At 38.1% G+C, this 20288-nt stretch overlaps 1 non-coding gene across 1 annotated transcript; it reads left to right on the forward strand.

Annotated features, from left to right (window-relative positions):
* Nucleotides 1-14971: 14971 nt before the first annotated feature.
* LOC145018855 (small nucleolar RNA R71) lies at nt 14972-15078 on the forward strand. The gene has a single exon (XR_013667216.1). It is a non-coding gene; the product is annotated as a small nucleolar RNA R71 (small nucleolar RNA).
* Nucleotides 15079-20288: the final 5210 nt, after the last annotated feature.

The raw sequence follows: 20288 nt of genomic DNA on the forward strand, positions 1-20288 counted from the left end.
TTCCTCATTACATTCGTAACACACCCTTTTGTTGAATTTACACTCGTTGGCATAATGCCCATGCTTCCCACACTTGAAACAAGTCACCTCCTCACCGCATTTTCCAGAGTGTTTCTTTTTGCACTTCTCACACCATCTTTCTTCATTCCGTCCTCCTCTAAACTTCCTTGTGTTGGACTTGCTTCTCTCATCGGGCTTCGCAGACCCCTCAAACTTCCTTTTTTTGCCAACCTCGGTCTTGTTGGCGGCTCTTCCCTTGATCATATCCTCAACCGACTTGGCAGCCCAGATAGATGCCTCCAAAGTAGGTGCCTGACGTACTGGCACTGCATATTCCCATGGAAGTCCTTTTGCGTACTTGTCGATTTTCGTCAACTCATCTGGAACAAGACGTAAGGCGAACTCCATCTTCTCTGTGAATTTGTTGGTGTATTCATCAACAGACATGCTTCCTTTCTTCATGGTAAGGAATTGGTTTTCTGGCTCGAGCAGATTTTGGGCTGAGCAGTACCTACGCTTGAACTGCACCAAAAACTATGCCCATGTCAATTGTAGGGGCTCATTGGGGCTTAGAGTCTTCCCCAGAGGTACTCTAATTTTTATAAATCATAAATAAAATCAGTCTTTTCTGGCCGTCAAAATGGGGATGTCGCATAGCAGGCCTGCGCCGCCTTCCCAGTCGACCGTTGTGGTCGTTTCCCCAGTTCGTTCACCAATTTTTGTTCCTTCTAGTTTGCCTGCGGGGGTACAAGCAAGAAGAGATGGTGCTCCCATTCGAAAAAGGGGAAGCTTCTTGGCGGTATCGGGGGTATTATCGAAGGTCTTCGCCCTCGTAAAGCCCGTAGGACTGTATTTGTGGCCAAGCTTCTTGGCGGTATCGGGGGTATTCTCGGAGGTCAATTTTCTATGCCTGAGCAGAAGGAGATAGTGGTGGTGCCTAGTTGTCCAGAGGCGTCACACTCACCATTCACTGGTTCTCCCTTGGTTAATCTCGGTTTTGGCTCTATGTTTGGGGGTGCGTCGAGTTCACCTGGAGGTTCTTCTCAATGCGAGAAGCCTTCCCTGATCGACAAAATAGGAATTTCATCCCACTCTCTATCTTTTGAGGCCTACGCTCTGGGCTGGGCGATTACTAGAGATTCTTTACTGTCAGAAGACACTACCGCCCAGGAGTAGAGTAGTGATGTGTGAGAAATGTACTAGTTTTGGTCCCACTATTTTAACATAAATTAAACACACGAAAGACAGTGTACCTATCGATTAGTGGTATAGATTAAGCAAGTAGGGTATCAAACACAAGGAACGGTAATAATTAAACTAACTACTAGAATTATCTAACTAAAAACAAATAATAAAAGAAGGGTTTTCTCTAGTTTTACAAGACTAGAAACTTTAGCAAATAACTAACATTCAAATAAAAACAATTAACAACTAAAGGAAATAACAAGTAACTAGATTCAATAATAAAAGAGACTTCTCTTCAGATTCGACTCACTTGTTCCTATGGTTGATTTTATGGTAAGTGCAATGGATTAAATTTTCATTGGCTACTGATTCCTAATGTGATTAGATTCGTGCTCACTATTACTAATCCTTAGCAAACTAATTAATTCAAAGAGTGGCCAATTGGTTAAACTAACGAGTTTACTAGCATTTAGTTCGGGTTAAGTAAGACTTGTAATATTAGCTAATTAAATTTATCAATTCAATCAACATCTTGTATGGTTGTTCATCACACAAGCTCACACATTAACTTACCTATTTTTCTAGTTAATCCTAGGTTCATATTCATTAATACTAGGCATATAATATTGTTTTCACATAATTCATATGAAACAAGCAATTAAGAGGATGTTCATGCAACTTAATAGACTTCATAGTTAATAGAAAATAGTTATTGTTAACACATAATGGTCTTGAACAAGCTTAACAAAACAATTCACCAAATCCACTTAATCCAATACCATAAAATCAAACCATATTCCTAAGCTTATCTATCCAAACAGAAGTAATGAGTTTTTAGTTCATATCTACAACAGGTAACATCTCAAAAACAAAATCCAATAGCAAAAACATAGTGTATGCAAAAGATTAAGAAAAGAGAGTGTGTGTTGCCTTTTGATATCTTCCAATTTGATCTCTAGGGTTGATCTTCGAATTCCAGAGCTCCAATAAACCTTCTATTCATCAATAAGTCGCCAAAAGATCCAGCTAAAAGCCCATTGTCTTGGGAATTAGTGCCCTTTATATAGATTTTCTGAAAACAGGGGCAACTCGCCGAGTCCCTTTGACCGACTCGACGAGTCCATCACTTAAAACCCGTGTATGGCAAGTCTTGATTTGTTCGCGAATATTTCTATGTACTCGATGAGTTGAGGACCAACTTGTCGAGGTCCTTCACCTTTTTAGCTTAATTTCTTCTTTCTTCAATTCTCGAGCTTCAGATTGTTAATCCTGTTTCCTTTTTAACTCGAGCATGTCTTTTAGGCTGAAAATACAATTCAAACATAATTAAGTACATTTCATTCAATAATTGAGACAAAATAGCCAAAAAAAATATTAAGATATTATATAAAATATATGACTAAATATGCACATATCAAAATACCCACACTTGACTTTTGCTTGCCCCCAAACAAACTGAGTTTTTACACACTAATACCACATAAGACAATCCTAATAAAACCCAACCATTATGCCAAGACCACAACATATGCATTTGTGTCTAAATTTTTTCCTAAGGGCCCCCTAATCCTAAATACTCACAATCCTCTTAAACACTCGCCCACTTCTTTTGAACAACACTCATTTTATGCATCCCTATGAATCTATCCGCGGAAAACTTTCTTAACCTCAAGTCATTTTTTGTTAAACCCCCAAGCACACATACGATAAAATAACATAGAAAAGAAAAAATTACAATAGAAATTCTCGATACTTTGTATTTTTAATAATTTGCAGCTTTTTTTTATTTATTACGCAAGGGGATTAAACTTCATCCTTTATTGGTTAAAGGCATTAGTCTATATGTGAAATGACTACTTAAGTTTTCCTGGATACATTTCAAGTACACGATGCTAAACATGTTGCATCCCTCAAACTAAACGAGGTTGTGTTTTTGTCCCATGATTTCACTAGAATAAAGGGGGCCACAAATGCACTAGAATGTATATTGGCTCAACTAAACATTTAGGTCCTCATACAATTATCAAACACAATATTAGCATGAATCCTAATTGCTTTACCATATTTTCTAAATTAAGCCCTAAGAATTTTTAATGCAATTTATTAAAAAAAAATAACTAAAATTAACCCCTACCCCACACTTAATTTATGCAATTTTCACATTGCAGATTATGCATGACAGGAACAATAAAGTAAACAGGGAGTTGGAACAAACTCCCTTGGGATAGTAGTGGCGAGGTTGATGTTCTTCATGTAAAGCTCCATCTTCAATTGACTTTAGGCATGGGAACAACTCATCCATACCTCGGGCGTCAAGTCTCGTGTGTACAACTCCAAATATAAAGGAACAAGCTCTTGGAAATGCTTGGAAAATAATCTTCAAATAATATAATTAAAACCAGCGTCAAAGGCATCGAATCATCAAGCAGACCTGACGAGTCCATGTGGAGACTTGGTGAGTTATCTTTATAAAAAGCAGAAAAGTCATGTTTTTCACTTGGACTCTTCAAGTTCTAGATATGGACTCGACGAGTTGATGCGCTGTAAGGACAAAACTCTCTTCTAATTCAGGTCCATTTCTGGGGTGTTTGGGTAATATCAAAATGACACTCCCCCTCATTTTCCTTTAGTAAAAGACACTCTTGTAACTGCTCTAATTGTCGAACTCAAAACTAGGCTCAATACTCTTAATCTTCTCTCCTAGTCTCGATTTTTTTTCTTGTTTACTTCTCACTCTCAATTCATGCACTTATTCTCTCATCCTTAAACTGAAAATATCAAAAACAAACACACGTAATAAACAAGGAAAATAAACTTAAAAACCTACTTATTAATGGTTCAAACATTAACCAAACATATGAAAACACACCAAGCAAAATAAAAAAAATACAAAAATTGTCTTAAACAACCACATAAAAATAAATATAAAATCAAAAAGGATAATTATTCTTCATCCTCTTTATCATCTCCTCCAAGTCCTCTCCCTCCGGCTCCACTTCTCTTCGAACTCAACCTCTCATCCCAACTCCTAACATTTGGACATTCCGAGCCATCCATCATTGGCATATGCAAATGGCTCATCATATGCGCGAGTGCCATGTTATAGTTCATACTCCGCTCAAGACCATCTTGGTATGCCCTCGATTCTACACTATACCAATCCATCAGCACCTCGTCATCAATCGGAATTACCGGTGGGTCTTCATGTGCATGTGCGTGCCTAGGCCTAACCCTTCTCCCTGGTTGTTCGGAAGCTATCACCTCATCATCTTCTGGTATTGCAAAGCTACCACTACCATAGTCCTCCACAATCCTTGCCCTCCTAAAAAGAATAAAAATGAATGGAGGTGTGGGTATCATGGTTAACACTCTCGTGGCCCCTCTCTTAAGAATACCATATGACCTTGCTAACTTGGTCACAATAATTACTCCATTAATTTTGGAAGTCTTTCTCTCTTTGACCGTTCCTTCTCCCAAATACCTCTCCAAACAATAAGGAAGATTGCAAAACGTATTTGGCATAATTATGGACGATAAATAGAAGACATCAAGGCTTGGCACCATGCCATCATCTTTCTTCATGTTTATTGTGCTCACACCAAGGCGATGGATTGGTGACTGGATGCTCCCTTCTTGATCCGCGGAAGGTATATAGACATTGTTAGCTATCGTGGACCACCAATTTGCAAAGTTTAACCCTTCGGGAAAAGTTCTGTAGAAACGATCCAAAAATGTACCAAACGTCTCAGTCATAACCAAAGATTGGTCATAAATTCCTATCCTCCATCCTAGCTCCACCATGCTACATTGTTGGTACTCCTCACCAAGACAAAAGGTCAAGGCGTTGGAGTTATAATAGTCATCCCCTCCTAGGAATGAGACAGTGGAAAACAACTCCAAACATAACTCCCGATACACCGATTCTTGTACCAGGAATAGTCTCCTCCTCCCGTCACATGTGATTTGAATCCCATCTTGAATGAAGACCTCAGTTAAGTATTGGTTTACAGAATCCTCCAAACCCACTTGCCTAATCCATGTCCAATTCAGTTCATTTGGTACATAGAACTCTTTTTTCTTAAGTGTCTCAAGTTTCTTTTTCCATCTAGTCGTGTTGGCCTTCGTTCCGATTTCGGGAAAGTTAAACCAAGGGAAATCCCCTTGGTCTCTCCTTGAGCCTTTTCCCCTTTTGAACATCTTCTGCAAAATTAAACACAAGGAAAACAACCACAAACCATATAACTTATTAAATAAACAAAAATCTAGAAACTATAACGTGGACTCGTTGAGTTCATGTATGGATTCGTCGAGTCCGATGAACAGATCGCAGGTTCCATTTTGATTCGAACAAATCTTCTATGTGAATCTAAAATTTGTTATAGGGGTTTGTTTAGGAGGATAATCCAAGTACTAATTCACAAAAAATTCCAATCCAGACACTCTAATTTAACCAAAGTCAGAACCCTAGAATTATTGTCCAAAATCAAAAATCAGTTTTTTAACAAATTACTTCTCCTAACTACTAAAGATCTAAATATTAACAAGATTTTTCATGAAAAATGTTACCTTTTGAGCAATTTGGAAGAGAAGATCACGTAAAATTGAAATTCTTGCTTGAGAGCACTTATTGGTCGAATGGGGAATGGTGACGGCTGTGAAATTGGAACTTTTACTCTTTAGGGTAAAAACCCTAATTTACAGAGTTTTTTTCCGTTAATAAAGTCTACTCGTCGAGTTGGGGGTCCCCGACTCGGCGAGTAGAGACGTATTTTCACGGATTTCCAGACGAACTCGTCGATTAGGGTCGACTGGACTCGACGAGTTGTTCCTTCGGTTCAAGAAAAATTTATTGTTTTCTTAAAAATGAATTTCACCACACCCTACACTCAAACATTGCTTGTCCTCAAGTAATCATTTTAATCTTAAACAGATGATAAAGACCAAAAATCCTTTAAAACACACAAAACTAAGAAAACTGAAAATCAAAACGAAAAGAAAAGGGTAAAAAGAAAGCAAACTCAAATTGCGGGTTGCCTCCCATAAGCGCTTCTTTTTGAGGATTCTTTAGCTGGACTCCTACCCGCTCTACGTTGCAACGACTTTTTCAAAATCCATCCCGTTGTCAAGTAGTTCTTCATTAAGTATGCCCTCCTCATATTTCTTGAACTGATGCCCATTCGCCTTAAAGCTTGACCCCTCCTTGCTCCACAACTCAATTACCCCATACGGATATACATGCTTAATTGTACAATGCCCGGCCCAACGAGTGCGTAATTTTCCCGGAAAAAGCTTTAGTCTTGAATTGTATAAAAGCTATTTTTTATTAGCTTCAAATTCCTTGTTACCCTTCAACCTTGCATCATACCATCTCTTTGACTTATCTTTATAAATCAACGAGTTAGTGTATGCCTCATTCCTCAATTCTTCTAAACCATTTATTTGCAAAATTCTATTGGCACGCAACTCATTTGGCTCAAAATTGCATGTTTTCAAAGCTCAATAGGCTTTATGTTCAAGCTCCACGGGTAAATGACAATTTTTACCATGAACCAATGTATAGGGTGTGGTTCCAATGGGTGTTTTGAATGCGGTCCTACATGTCCAAAGTGCATCATCCAATTTGTTTTCCCAATGTTTTCTATTACTAGCCACCGATCTTTCCAATATTCTTTTGAGTGTCCTATTTGTGACCTCGGTTGCCCATTTGTTTGTGGATGGTAAGGTGTTGAAAATCTGTAGCGTATACTTTTGCAACACTTTTTTCTAGTTGTTCATTAGCAAATTGGGTTCCCCTATCACTAATTAATGCCTTGGGTACTCCAAATCAAGAAAATATTTTTTTAAAAGAATTTTACAACAACCCTTGCATCATTGGTTCGTAATGCTTGCGCTTCTGCCCATTTTGAGATATAATCCACCACAACAAGTACATGTTTGTTGCCTTTGGATGAAGGAAATGGTCCCATGAAATGCACACCCCACACATCAAATATTTCACAAACTTGAATATTCCTTTGAGGCATTTCATTCCTTACCGAAATATTACATGTTCTTTGGCAAGTATCACATTCCCTCACATAAGTAGCAACATCCTCGAAGATAGTACGCCTACAAAACCCCACATCAAACACTCTCTTAGTAGTGAATCGTACCCCATGATGTCCTCCTACCGGTCCATTATGGCAATGCTCTAGTATGTCTTAGATTTCCTTGCAAAAAATGCATCTTCTTATGATCCCATCTGCACACCTCCTAAAAAAGTATGACTCATCCCATAAATAATATTTAATTTTTGAAAAGATCTTCTTTTTCTACTAGTGAGTGGGCCCTTATGGAAGAAAATATCCTGCCAAGAAGTTTGCAATATCGGCATACCATGGTTCTTCCCCATTATAACCATCAAATACTCTTCCGGTAAGCTATATTCAATGCCCTTGCCATCCATCTCTTCCATTGCTAGATTTTCTAATCTAGAAAATGGTCAGCAGCTACATTTTCCATCCTTTTCTTGTCCTCGATCTCGATGTCAAATTCTTGAAGCAATAGCACCCATCAGATCAACCTCGGTTTTGCATCTTGCTTGGCAAACAAATACTTAATAGCAAAATGGTCAATAAACACAGTAGTTTTAGATAAAATTAAATAAGGATGAAATTTATCAAAGGCATACACCACGGCTAATAACTCTTTTTCGATTGTGGTGTAGCTTTCTTGGGTAGAATTTAGGGTCTTGCTTGCATAGTAAATGGGTTGAAAGTGCTTATCAAATGGTAAGTTCCAATTTGGGGTGATAATGATTGGGGCGTTAGTTAATTTTTCTTTCAAAATTTCAAAAGAGGCTAAACATTCTTTTGGAAAAATCTTTAATAAAGCGGCAGTAAAAACCCGCGTGACCTAGAAAACTCCTAACACCCTTTACATTAGTTGGTGGAAGTAATTTAGCAATAGTATCAATTTTTGCCCGATCCACCTCAATCCCCACCTTGGAAATCTTATGGACTAATATAATTCATTCTTTCACCATAAAGTGACATGTTTCCCAGTTTAATACTAGATTGGTCTTTTCACACCTAGCAAGTATCAAGTCGAGGTTAGCAAGACAATCATGAAAAGAAGAGCCAAAAATAGAAAAATCATCCATAAATACTTCCATAAAATGTTCCAACATGTCATGGAATATCTCCGTCATGCATCATTAGAAAGTCTTCGGTGCATTGCATAACCCAAAAGGCATGCGTCGATAAGCAAATGTTCCACTTGGACAAGTGAAAGTAGTATTTTCTTGATCAATTGGGTCAATGGGAATTTGGAAATAACATGAAAATCCATCTAAAAAACAATAATAGCTACGGCCTGATAATCTCTCAAGCATTTGATCAATAAAAGGAGAGGAAAATGGTCTTTTCAAGTGGCATCGTTTTGCATTCAATAATCGATGAACACCTGCCAACCGGTTACCATCCGTGTAGGTATAAGCTCGTTCTTCTCATTTGTCACAACCATCATCCCTCCTTTATTTGGCACTACTTGAATGAGACTAACCCATGGACTATCAGAAATCGAATATATAATCCCCGCATCTAAGAGCTTAACAACTTCTTTATTGACCACCTCTTGCATGTTCAGGTTTAAACGCCTTTGGTGTTGCACTACCGGCTTCGCACCTTCTTCAAGATTTATCTTATGGGAGCAATATGAAGGACTTATTCTCTTATGTCGGTAATTTTCCACGTGATGGCATTCTTCCTTTTCTTCAAAACTTGAACTAACTCTTCTTTTTCAGATTTAGTGAGGTCAGAAGCGATGATAACCATTTTTTGTTCACCTTCTTCGAGAAATGCTTATTCTAAATGTCAAGGCAGAGTTTTCAACTCTATTTTTGTGTTCTATACACTAAACACATTGAGTCTAGAAAGGGGACTCGTTGAGTTCAGGCAAAAATTCACGTCTGATCGTGATTTTTCATATGGACTCCTCGAGTCAGTGCCTTTGACTCGGCGAGTAGACTTTTACGCACTTCTGATTAATTCATCATATTTAGCTTCTTCGAGCAATTTTTCTATCTCCTTTAAGTCCTTTTTAGCCTCAAAATTGTCTTCAAGGGCAATGACAGGCTCGTTTGAGTTGTCCTCTTTTCATTCTTCCATTAGTTCTTCCAAAGTGTCCACCGAAAATGTCATGTCATCACTATATTTGGAATGTGTGACATCCCCATTTTCACGGCCAGAAAAGACCGATTTTGTTTATATTTTATAAAAATCAGAGTACCTCTTTTAATAAAAAATATTGTGGAATTTGTTCCCAGTAAAACATGATAAATACGTTATTAAAGCATTTCCAAAGGATCTACCCTAAGAATCAGCTATTTCTCATTCATTCATTCCTAAGGATTATCCTAAAGAATAGGTACGCTGTCCATCATTGTCAATGACACAACTGTCAAGCACAACTGCTAGTTCTATCACTTAGGCGTTGCTCCCAGAATTGTGACATTCTATATGAAGTGCAACTGCCAATATTGTCCTTTAAGCACAACTGTTAGGGTTATCTCGTTTATTGATAGTATCGTTTGTGAGAGTCCACTCGCAATACAAGTCAATGGGTTTTTAGAGTACACCGGTGAACATATCGTTCACAACACCTACAGGTTGCGAGCATGCTAGTGTTCCGCAGGACTGTCTAGAATAGTCTGTGGTTGTCATCCATACTCTGCTAGATGACGGGGCCAACATTTGGGTAAAAGGCTTCTCACATCGTCCACTTCTCACCCTCACCTCATGGTCTATTTTACCTCTCAACTCATCATCCAACTCATATTTCATCTACCTATGTTTTACCCAACATATTACGTAGATATAAATACATATACCATTTAAATCATATAAAACTTGTATAAAATCGTTCATCCGGCATAGATAGCAAGTATATAGACAATATGCACACATAGCATGTAATTTATATAAAATACTTCATATCTATGTGTAAGATGAAAGGGACCATGCACTCACTTGATAAGGTGGTGACTCGGAACTCGGACAACACTTTGTTAGCTCAAAACAATTTTCCCTTGACAAAACCTAGTATGATTACCACTAGGGTTTAGTTTAATATTCACCGAGACTAATTAATAGTCTAGCTATTATTACTATTATATAAGCGTTAAACAATACTTATATAACCTATAATAATAGCCCAAGTACTTATTATAAGTTCCTAATAACATTACTATATTGAAACATAAGTTATACTCAAGGTAGGGTAGGCATAGCTCACTTACAGCGGGTTTTCTCAAAAACTTGGGCTTCACTGGAGCAGCGTTTCCGAGCCGAAAGGCTCTTCTTCTCGGGGCCTTCGGGAACTCCGGGGCTTCCATCTCGTGCTAGGGGGGTTGGGGGGTAGAGAGAGGTTTTAGAGAGAGAAAGAAAGGATTGAAGGAGTGAGGAATGAGATTCACCCAACACCTCTATTTATAAGCTGCCCTGAGCATCACCATGTCATGGTGCCTCTCACCACATTGTGGTGTTGCGTAGGCTCCAAGGTTTCGCCTGGTGCTGACACGTGGCATCACACATAGGGTGGAAATCAATCGATTTTCAAAAATTCATAACTTTCGCATACGAGCTCCGTTTTTGATGTTATTTATATCCACGCTTAGGTAAAAAAAATATCTACAACTTTCATTTAGACTCCGTCGGATAATTCTCGGCTGATCTTAAATTTAATAGTAGGAGGAGATTAGACTGTTAAATGACCACGAAGAATTCGTAACTCCGTCATTCGGACTCCATTTTTGTCTGTATTTTTGTCGTTAAGTTCCTATTAATGAGATATTCAACTCTCATTTAGGTCGCGTAGGCCAAAACCGCTCGAACTAGAATTGAAGTTTCGGGTCGTACACTGCTAAGCTGAAACTTCGAAAAATCATAACTTCCTCATACGAAGTCAGATTTGGACTTTCTTTTTATGGATGCTCTCAGGTTAACATATTCTACGACTTTCATTTAGATTAATAAGGCTAAAAGTCGCTCTATCATAAATTCACTATTAACGTCTTCCTGGTGCCGTGCCGGTTCCGTCGCGAAACTTTGACGGGTCATAACTTCTTCATTATAACTCAGATTTCAACGATCTTTATATGTACGGAACCTTTGAATCATATTCTACATTTTGGTTAAGATTATTTATTCTAAATAATCTTTTGTGGAAAAGTCGTTTTCAACCCCTATTATCTCTAAATTGACTAACCCGGATCTACGAGCGTTACAATTATCTCCCCCTTAGGATGATTACGTCCCAAAATCATCAACGAAACAGGATTCATATGATGACTCCATACGTTATCTGTTCATCCTAAGTAATAACCGTAACTTTCATGTTTCTTCGAACGAGTATCTAACTCTAAGACTTCCTTACTGCAGGCGGTGCCCGATCTTGGACCTACTCTCTATCTCATGTTAGACTTCCAATCATGATCATCATGTTGCGATCTCGATCTTTATTGGAGACTCCTTCTTTAACAAAATTGAGATAAGTTTCTTCCTTCGATTATCATAATAGACCGATGGGTCATGTTCTAATGACCTCTCATCATATGATGCATCGCTTGGACTCAGGTCTTTTAGATTCAAATTGCAGAACAGGCTATACCTTCCTTCATGTTCTAACCACATCTTAAAATGTAGCATTTCTAGTTACAAGCAATCATCACGATACCTCTACTGATCGCTTTGATTAATGCTTCCGGCTTAAATCAGGTGTTACATCGAACTTGGTTCTCGGAACCACATAATATACTCATCGTAGTCGGACTTAATTCGATATGACCACTGGGGTCAGAATAACAATTATCATCATAGTCATTACCGAAATGATGGTAATGACATATTTGAATAAAACGGTATCAATTATCTTCATAGCACGTAATTTATATAAAATACTTCATATCTATGTGTAAGATGAAAGGGACCATGCACTCACTTGATAAGGTGGTGACTCGGAACTCGGACAACACTTTGTTAGCTCAAAACAATTTTCCCTTGACAAAACCTAGTATGATTACCACTAGGGTTTAGTTTAATATTCACCGAGACTAATTAATAGTCTAGCTATTATTACTATTATATAAGCGTTAAACAATACTTATATAACCTATAATAATAGCCCAAGTACTTACTATAAGTTCCTAATAACATTACTATATTGAAACATAAGTTATACTCAAGGTAGGGTAGGCATAGCTCACTTACAGCGGGTTTTCTCAAAAACTTGGGCTGCACTAGAGCAGCGTTTCCGAGCCGAAAGGCTCTTCTTCTCGGGGCCTTCGGGCACTCCGGGCTTCCATCTCGTGCTAGGGGGGTTTGGGGGGTTAGAGAGAGTTTTTAGAGAGAGAAAGAAGGGATTGAAGGAGTGAGGAATGAGCTTCACCCAACACCTTTATTTATAGGCTGCCTGGGGCGTCACCAAGTCGTGGTGTTGTATAGGCTCCAAGGTTTCGCCTGGTGCTGACACGTGGCATCACACATAGGGTGGAAATCAGCCGATTTTCAAAATTTCATAACTTTTGCATACGAGCTTTGTTTTTGACGTTCTTTATATCCACGCGTAGGTAAACAAGATCTACAACTTTCATTCAGACTCCGTTGGCTGATTCTTGACCAATCTTAAATTTAACAGTATGAGGAGATTAGACTGTTAAATTACCATGAAGAATTTGTAACTCCTTCATACAGACTCCTTTTTCGTCTGTCTTTTTATCATTGAGTTCCTATTAATGAGATATTAGACTCTCATTTAGGTCGCGTAGGACAAAAACCACTCGAACTTGAATTCGAGTTTCGGGTCGTACACTGCTAAGCTGAAACTTCGAAAAATCATAACTTCCTCATACGAAGTCAGATTTGGTCGTTCTTTTTGTGGATGCTCTTAGGTTAACATATTCTATAAATTTCATTTAGATCACTAAGGCTAAAAGTCACTGTATCATAAATTCACTATTTACGTCTTCCCGGTGTCGTGCCGGTTTCGTCGCGAAACTTCGACGGGTTATAACTTCTTCGTTATAACTCGGATTCTGATGCTCTTTATATGTACGGAACCCTTGAGAAATATTCTACAACTTGGTGAAGATTATTTATTCTAAGTAATCTTTTGTCAAAAAGCCGTTTTCGACCCCTATTATCTCTAAATTGACTAACATGGATCTACGGGCGTTACAGAATGCTTCATGGCCCGACCAACTCCAAATGTATTGAATCTTATCCCACTTGAAGGGTAAGTTTGGATTCTCTCATGTTTACTATGGCACTTGTGGTGTTTACGAAAGGTCTTCCAAAAATTATCGGCACTTGGTGGTCCTCTTCCATGTCTAGCACTATGAAATCTGCGGGAAATACAAATTTATCAACTTTTACCAATAAGTCCTCACATATTCCCCTTGGAAATTTCACCATCTTTGGCTCCGGATGTTTCAACTTCTTAAAGAAAGAATATATCATAAGATTAACACTCTCCCCCGAATCCCTTAATGCATAACTAGTAGCTAAGTTCCCAAATTGGCATGGCAACGTTAAACTAACTGGGTCACCCATCTTCTTTGGCAATTTGTTCAACATTACGCCTGAACAATTTTCATTCAGCACCATCTTGGACACCTCTTTTAGCTTCTTTCGATTTGTGAGTAGCTCTTTTAAGAATTTTGCGTACTTAGGCATTTGTGCAACCGCTTCTATGAAAGGAATGTTGATTTAGAGGGCTTTGATGTGTTCCAAAAACCTTTGATAATCTTTATTCTGGTTTTCTTGTGTAGCCTGACTTGGAAATGACAATGGAGGTTGATAAGGTTTTAAAGGGGGGTCAATTTTCTATTCAGGCTGTGGACTCGTCGAGTCCTTTTCCACGACTCAACGAGTCAAGTCGGTTGTTTGTGATTTCGGGTCTTCTTTCTATTCCTTTTGCACGGCTTTTGGATCCTCATTCATGATAGGTGTCAGAGGTGTAATTATCTTTCCACACGTAGTCGTCACAATGTTGATTTGAGCGCCTCTCGGATTTTTCTCGGTATTGCTTGGAAGTTCACCCGGTGCTCTTTGATTGATTTGTAGTGCAAGTTGGCCTAGCTATTTTTCAATATTAAGTATATATGCCTTTTGATGTCACATCAATGCTTGTTTCTCTTTCATCATGGCTTGTTATTCTCTTATCGCAGCATCGGTTTCGTTGTGCCTTTTCTCGGATGCGGCTGCAAATCTTGTGAGCATATCTTTAAATTCCATTTTCTTCTCTTGCACCGGTTCCTCCTTTTCATAAAACCTTCTTGTCTTCATCCTATATTTCTCCTCCTTTTTCCTTCTTATACTCATCGTATGGTAGCCACTCTTTTTTCAGTTTTCGCCAATCTTCATCATATTTATCGCCACTTGAGTAACACACTTGTACTTTTCGGTTCCCATGCTCGTCTATATCACAATCCTAAGTAAGGTGAAGCCCACTAAAATTTTCACATCCCACCCAGATGGCATGGATGGATTGATCCATCTTTGTCATTCTTTGGTCCAAACTATCTAATTTCACCATCATCGCCGCCATATTATTGGAAACTAAGTTCATTGCCCCTCGAGTCGAGTCGCCCCTTGGGTTATGGTATTCTCTAGAGTTCTTAGAGAATTCTTCTATTAGCTCCTTTATAACACTAGGATCTTTCTTCGTGAGTTGTCCTTTGGAATCAAGGAGTTGCCTAGTCATCATGTTCACTCCATCATAGAAAATGGAGACTTCTTGTTGAATGTAAAGATCATTGTGGGGGCAACTCCTCTACAAGCCCTTGTACCTTTCCCATGCCTCATAAAGTGACTCTCCTATTTGTTGTTCAAATTTTGCAATGGCTTTCTTCAATTTTTTTTATTTTTTAGGGAGGGCAAAATTGATCAATGAAATCTTCACGCAATTGAGCCCATGTGGTGATGGATCCTGGAGGGAGTGCTTTTAGCCAATCTTTCACAACTCCTTTAAGTGTAACCGGTAGCATACAAGTCAAAACATTCTCGTGAGGAACATTAGGGATGTTGACGTAGTCGTCTATGTTGTTAACCTCGTTGATGTGCTTGTATGCATTTTCGTGATCTTTCCCGTAGAATGGGATGTCCTTGAGTTGGGCGAGTATGTGGCCTTTTAGTTCGAAGGTAGTAGTTTTTGGAATCACGGGCTGCACAAGTCCTAGTCTGGTATATCACACATTCTTCTTTTGTATTCGCCCATGGTTATGTCCGCAATGTCAGCTGTAACGCCCGTAGATCCGGGCTAGTCAATTTAGAGATAATAGCGGTCGAAAATGACTTTTCGACAATAGATTATTTATAATAAATAATCTTAACCAAGTTGTATAATATGTCGCAAGGGTTCCGTACATATAAATAACACCGAAATTCGAGTTATAACGAAGAAGTTATGGCCCGTCGAAGTTTTTCGGCAAAATCGGCACGGCACTAGGAGACGTAAATAGTGAATTTAAGATAGAGTACTTTTTATCCTTAGGGATCTAAATGAAATTTGTAGAATACGTCTCCACCTACGTGTGGATATAAAGAACGTCAAAAACGAATTTCGTATGCAAAAGTTATGGCATCCCGAATATTTAGCTTTTAAAAACCCTAAACTAGCTAATTCACGACGTGAGAATTATGACACTCACGATATTCTGTCATAATTCGGAATCTAGAAGCTGCGACACGATAAGATCCAATTCACGACATGAGCTTTATGACACTCACGACGTGAGGTGTCATGGCCACCATTCGAAGCTAGGGATGCAAATGGCAAGTCTACGGAGTGAATCATGAGATTCACGACGTGAGTGTCATAAAAACTTACTATAAATAGCATGCGAGCCATTCCGAAAATCTCACACCTTTCTTCATTTCTTCTCTCTAAACTTTCTCTCTCTAAGGGTTTTAACCCTCCCCTAAGCCTAGGTGATCCCCTAGCACTCTAAGGAAACCCCGAGGCTCTCGAAGTCCCAAGAAAAAGAGTCTTTCGGTTTCGAAACGCTGCTCCAAATAAAGCCCGGTTTTCTTTAAAATCCGTTGTAAGTGAGCTACGCTTACGCAATGTTTAATATAGCTTTCAAATAATTATAGTAATGTTATTAGGTCCTTAAAATAATTATTTGGGCTATTATTATGAGTTATATTGAGTGTTATTTAACGCTTATATAATAATAATAATAATAGCTAGACTATTAATTAGTCACGGTTGACGTTAGACTAAACCCTAGTGGAATTGATACTAGGTTTTATCGACGGAAAATTGTTTTGAAAATATCAAAGCGTTGTCCGAGTGCTGAGTCACCACTTACTCAAGTGAGTGTATAGTCACTTTCACCTTACACACACACACACACACACACACATATATATATATATATGAAGTATTTTCTTTTAAATACGTGCTATGTGTAATTATATTAATTGTTTAATTAAGGTGACTGTTGAATAGATGTTTTATACGAGTTTTAAACTGTATATGTATTTTTATCTACAAATATGTTGGGTAGAACGTAGGTAGATGAATTAGATGATGTGTGACGAAATAAAAGGTGATGAGAGGTATCGATGTTTAAGATGATTTAGTCATCTAGCAGAGTATAGACAACGGCCACAGACTATTTTAGATAGTCCAGTGGAACGTTAGCAGACTTGTAATCAGTAGGTATGTTTGAACTACATGTTCATAAGGTGTTCTTGAACTATATGTTTATTAGGTGTTTTTGTACTATGTTTTCATCCGTTAGTTCTTCTTTTTGACACTATTACGTGTCGGGGTACAGGAGTACTTTATTAGTATTTTCCCTATACCTTTATTTTGAAGATATTTGGAGTGTTTGTTTCTTTTATGAAGAAATCGGACGAGCTTCATTAGTAAGTGTTTCCATTCTCGATGCCAGATAGGAGTGAGTCTGGGGGTTATATACCTCACGATATTCAGACCACAGCCTAGGCATTCGTCAGCGTTTCCATTGCTGGATAGGGTGCATCTGGGGGTTATATACCTCATGATATTCAGACCACAACCTAGGCATTAATAATTACCCCTGACTTAATTGTCTGGTGGTTCTTTCTTTTACGAAAAAAGGTTCGTGGTTAAACTTATTCCATTCATTTGATGTCTTCTTCGATCCTCGTTTGCTGCTAGGGAATTTCCGAAGCAGTTTCGTTAGTTGGTTGTTCATATCGATCCTTTAGGCTAGATCTAGTAAGATCACTGTATAGGATCAGTATGTGGGGATCGACGTTGTTAGTGCTTGTAATATAAACCTTGGGAAACGATGGACTTCGTGCCTATTCCTTAGGATGAATCCTTAGTAATGAGTGATAGTTGATTTTTAGGGTAAATCCTTAAGAAATGAATAAGATAATAGGGATTGGGTAATTGGGTTGATTGTTTGATGTTTAAGCATAATAAATTTATTTATTGTGGGGTAAAAACCTTATATGCTCTCCAGGCTCCCAAGCCTGACCCACTCAGTTTAATTGTATCACATGTATCGATACGAAGTTGCTTTACACTGAGAGATTAAGGAGATATAGATCACTAGTGAAATGAATGTAAGTTCTGTTTATGCTTATGTTTATGTATTGATGATGACATCCCAAATGTTTTTAAATGAATAAAATACGTTTCTTCGGAAATGCTTTGATAACGTATTTATCGTGTTTTTTTGGGAATAAATTCCGCAATATTTTTTTATTAAAAGAGGTACTCTGATTTTCATAAAGCATAAACAAAATCGGTCTTTTATGGCCGTGAATCATAGGACTCGATGAGTGTATGAACAGACTCGGTGAGTCCAAGGTAATCTCCCAACTTTCTTATATGAACTCGACAAGTTGTTTATACAACTCGGTGAGTCAAGGGTAAGACTTGTGCATAAGAGGGAGATGAACTCGATGAGTTGTTCATATAACTCGGTGAGCCGAATGAAGGTTCATTCCGGGTTGTTTGGAAGGAGAACTCGTCGACGCATTGCCAAACTCAACGAGCAAAGGCGTGAAGAAGGACAGATGAAAGGATAGGGACTCGACGAGTTAGCGGCCCAACTCGGCAAGTCGGGTCAACTGGAAGTTGACTTTGACTTGGTCAAGGGTAAAATAGTCATTTTACCTTAAGAGTAGTTATCAGTGTCTGATTAAGTGTTTTATGGATTTATAGGCGGAGGATCATCGGATCAGCAGTCAAACATCTGCCGATCAGCATTTCAATAGTCAGCTCTACGAGGTGAGTTACCTTCCAGTAGGAGTGGATCTAAGGCACCAATGTCGGCCCATCAGTAGGAGTCGTATGTTAGATGATTGTCTTTGTGATATTCATCTAGGTTTGCTACTACCTTATATGTTATGTGCTAGTATGATATGATGTTATATGCTAGTAGTAGTAGGGGAGATAGTCCCCAAGAATTCCAAACGATAGGGCCGAAGGGGGTAGTCATACCCAATCATGTTAGATAGAATATGATTATGTGTTACGTGTTACGTGGTAGTAGTAGCGGGGTGAAATAGTCCCCAATATCCGGTCGAGAGGACTGAAGGGGAGGCCAGCACCCAGGTATGCCAGGCAATATCCGGTCGAGAGAACCGAAGGGGAGGCCAACACCCAGATATGCTAGGTAGTATCCAGTCGAGAGGACTGAAGCGGAGGCCAGCACCAAGGTATGTTAGGCAATATCCGGTCAAGAGGATCGAAGGGGTAAGTCGGGCACCCAGATATGCCGACAGTATATATATGTTTGGTGATTGAATGGTATGCGGTACAATGGAGGAACTCACTAAGCTTCGTGCTTACAATTTTTAGTTTTGTTTCAGGTACCTCTTCAACGAAGGGGAAGGAGTCGGCGCGGTAGTTGCACATCATACACGCATAAGATTCCGCCTTATGAGATTTCTTGGGATTGTACCCTGACATTGTTACTACTTTTATGATATGATTTTCAGACATGAGATAATGATTTTATGAAATGATATGACACAAGTGATGTTTTATGACAAATGTTTTCTAAATCATTATATTAAAATTGAAAATTTTGGACTCGAAATTGGGATGTTACAGACTTCTTTGGTGGGTTAGTTTAAAATAGTTATTAGAGTCGTTCCCCGGCAATGGTGCCAAAAATTTGATGTGTGTGAAATGCACTAGTTTTAGACCCACTATTTTAACATAAATAAAACACACGAAAGGACGTGTACCTATCAGTTAGTGGTATAGTTTAAGCAAGTAGGGTATCGAACACAGGGAACGGTAATAATTAAACTAACTACTAGAATTATCTAACTAAAAACAAATAGTAAAAGAAGGGTTTTTTTTATAGTTTTGCAAGAATAGAAACTTTAGCAAATAACTAACCTTCAAATAAAAACAATTAACAACTAAAGGAAATAAAAAGTAACTAGATTCAACAATAATAGAGACTTATGTTCAGATTCGACTCACTTATTCCTATGGTTGATTTTATGGCAAGTGCAATGGATTAAATTGTCATTGGCTACCGATTCCTAATGTGATTAGATTCATGTTCACTATTACTAATCCTTAGCAAACTAATTAATTCGAAGAGTGGCCAATTGGTTAAACTAACGAGTTTACTCGCATTAAGTTCGAGTTAAGTAAGACTTGTAATATTAGCTAATTAAATTTATCAATTCAATCAACATCTTGTATGGTTGTTCATCACACAAGCTCACACATTAACTTACCTATTTTCTAATTAATCCTAGGTTCATATTCACTAATACTAGGCATATAATATTGTTTTCACATAAATCATATGAAATAAGAAATTAAGAGGATGTTCATGCAACTTATTAGACTTGATAATTAACAGAAAATAGTTATTGTCAACACATAAGGGTCTTTAACAAGCTTAACAAAACTATCCACTAAATCCAATCAATCCAATAACATAAAATCAAACCATATTCCTATGCTTATCTTTCCAGATAGAGGTAATGAGTTTTTAGCTCATAACTACAGCAGGTAGCATCTCAAAAATGAAATCCAATAGCAAAAAAATAATGTATGCAAAAGATTAAGAAAAGAGAGTGTGTGTTGCCTTTTGA

Source organism: Lactuca saligna, chromosome 9 (assembly GCF_052625555.1).
Source record: "Lactuca saligna cultivar CGN05327 chromosome 9, ASM5262555v1, whole genome shotgun sequence".
In the NCBI taxonomy this organism is placed as follows: domain Eukaryota; kingdom Viridiplantae; phylum Streptophyta; class Magnoliopsida; order Asterales; family Asteraceae; genus Lactuca; species Lactuca saligna.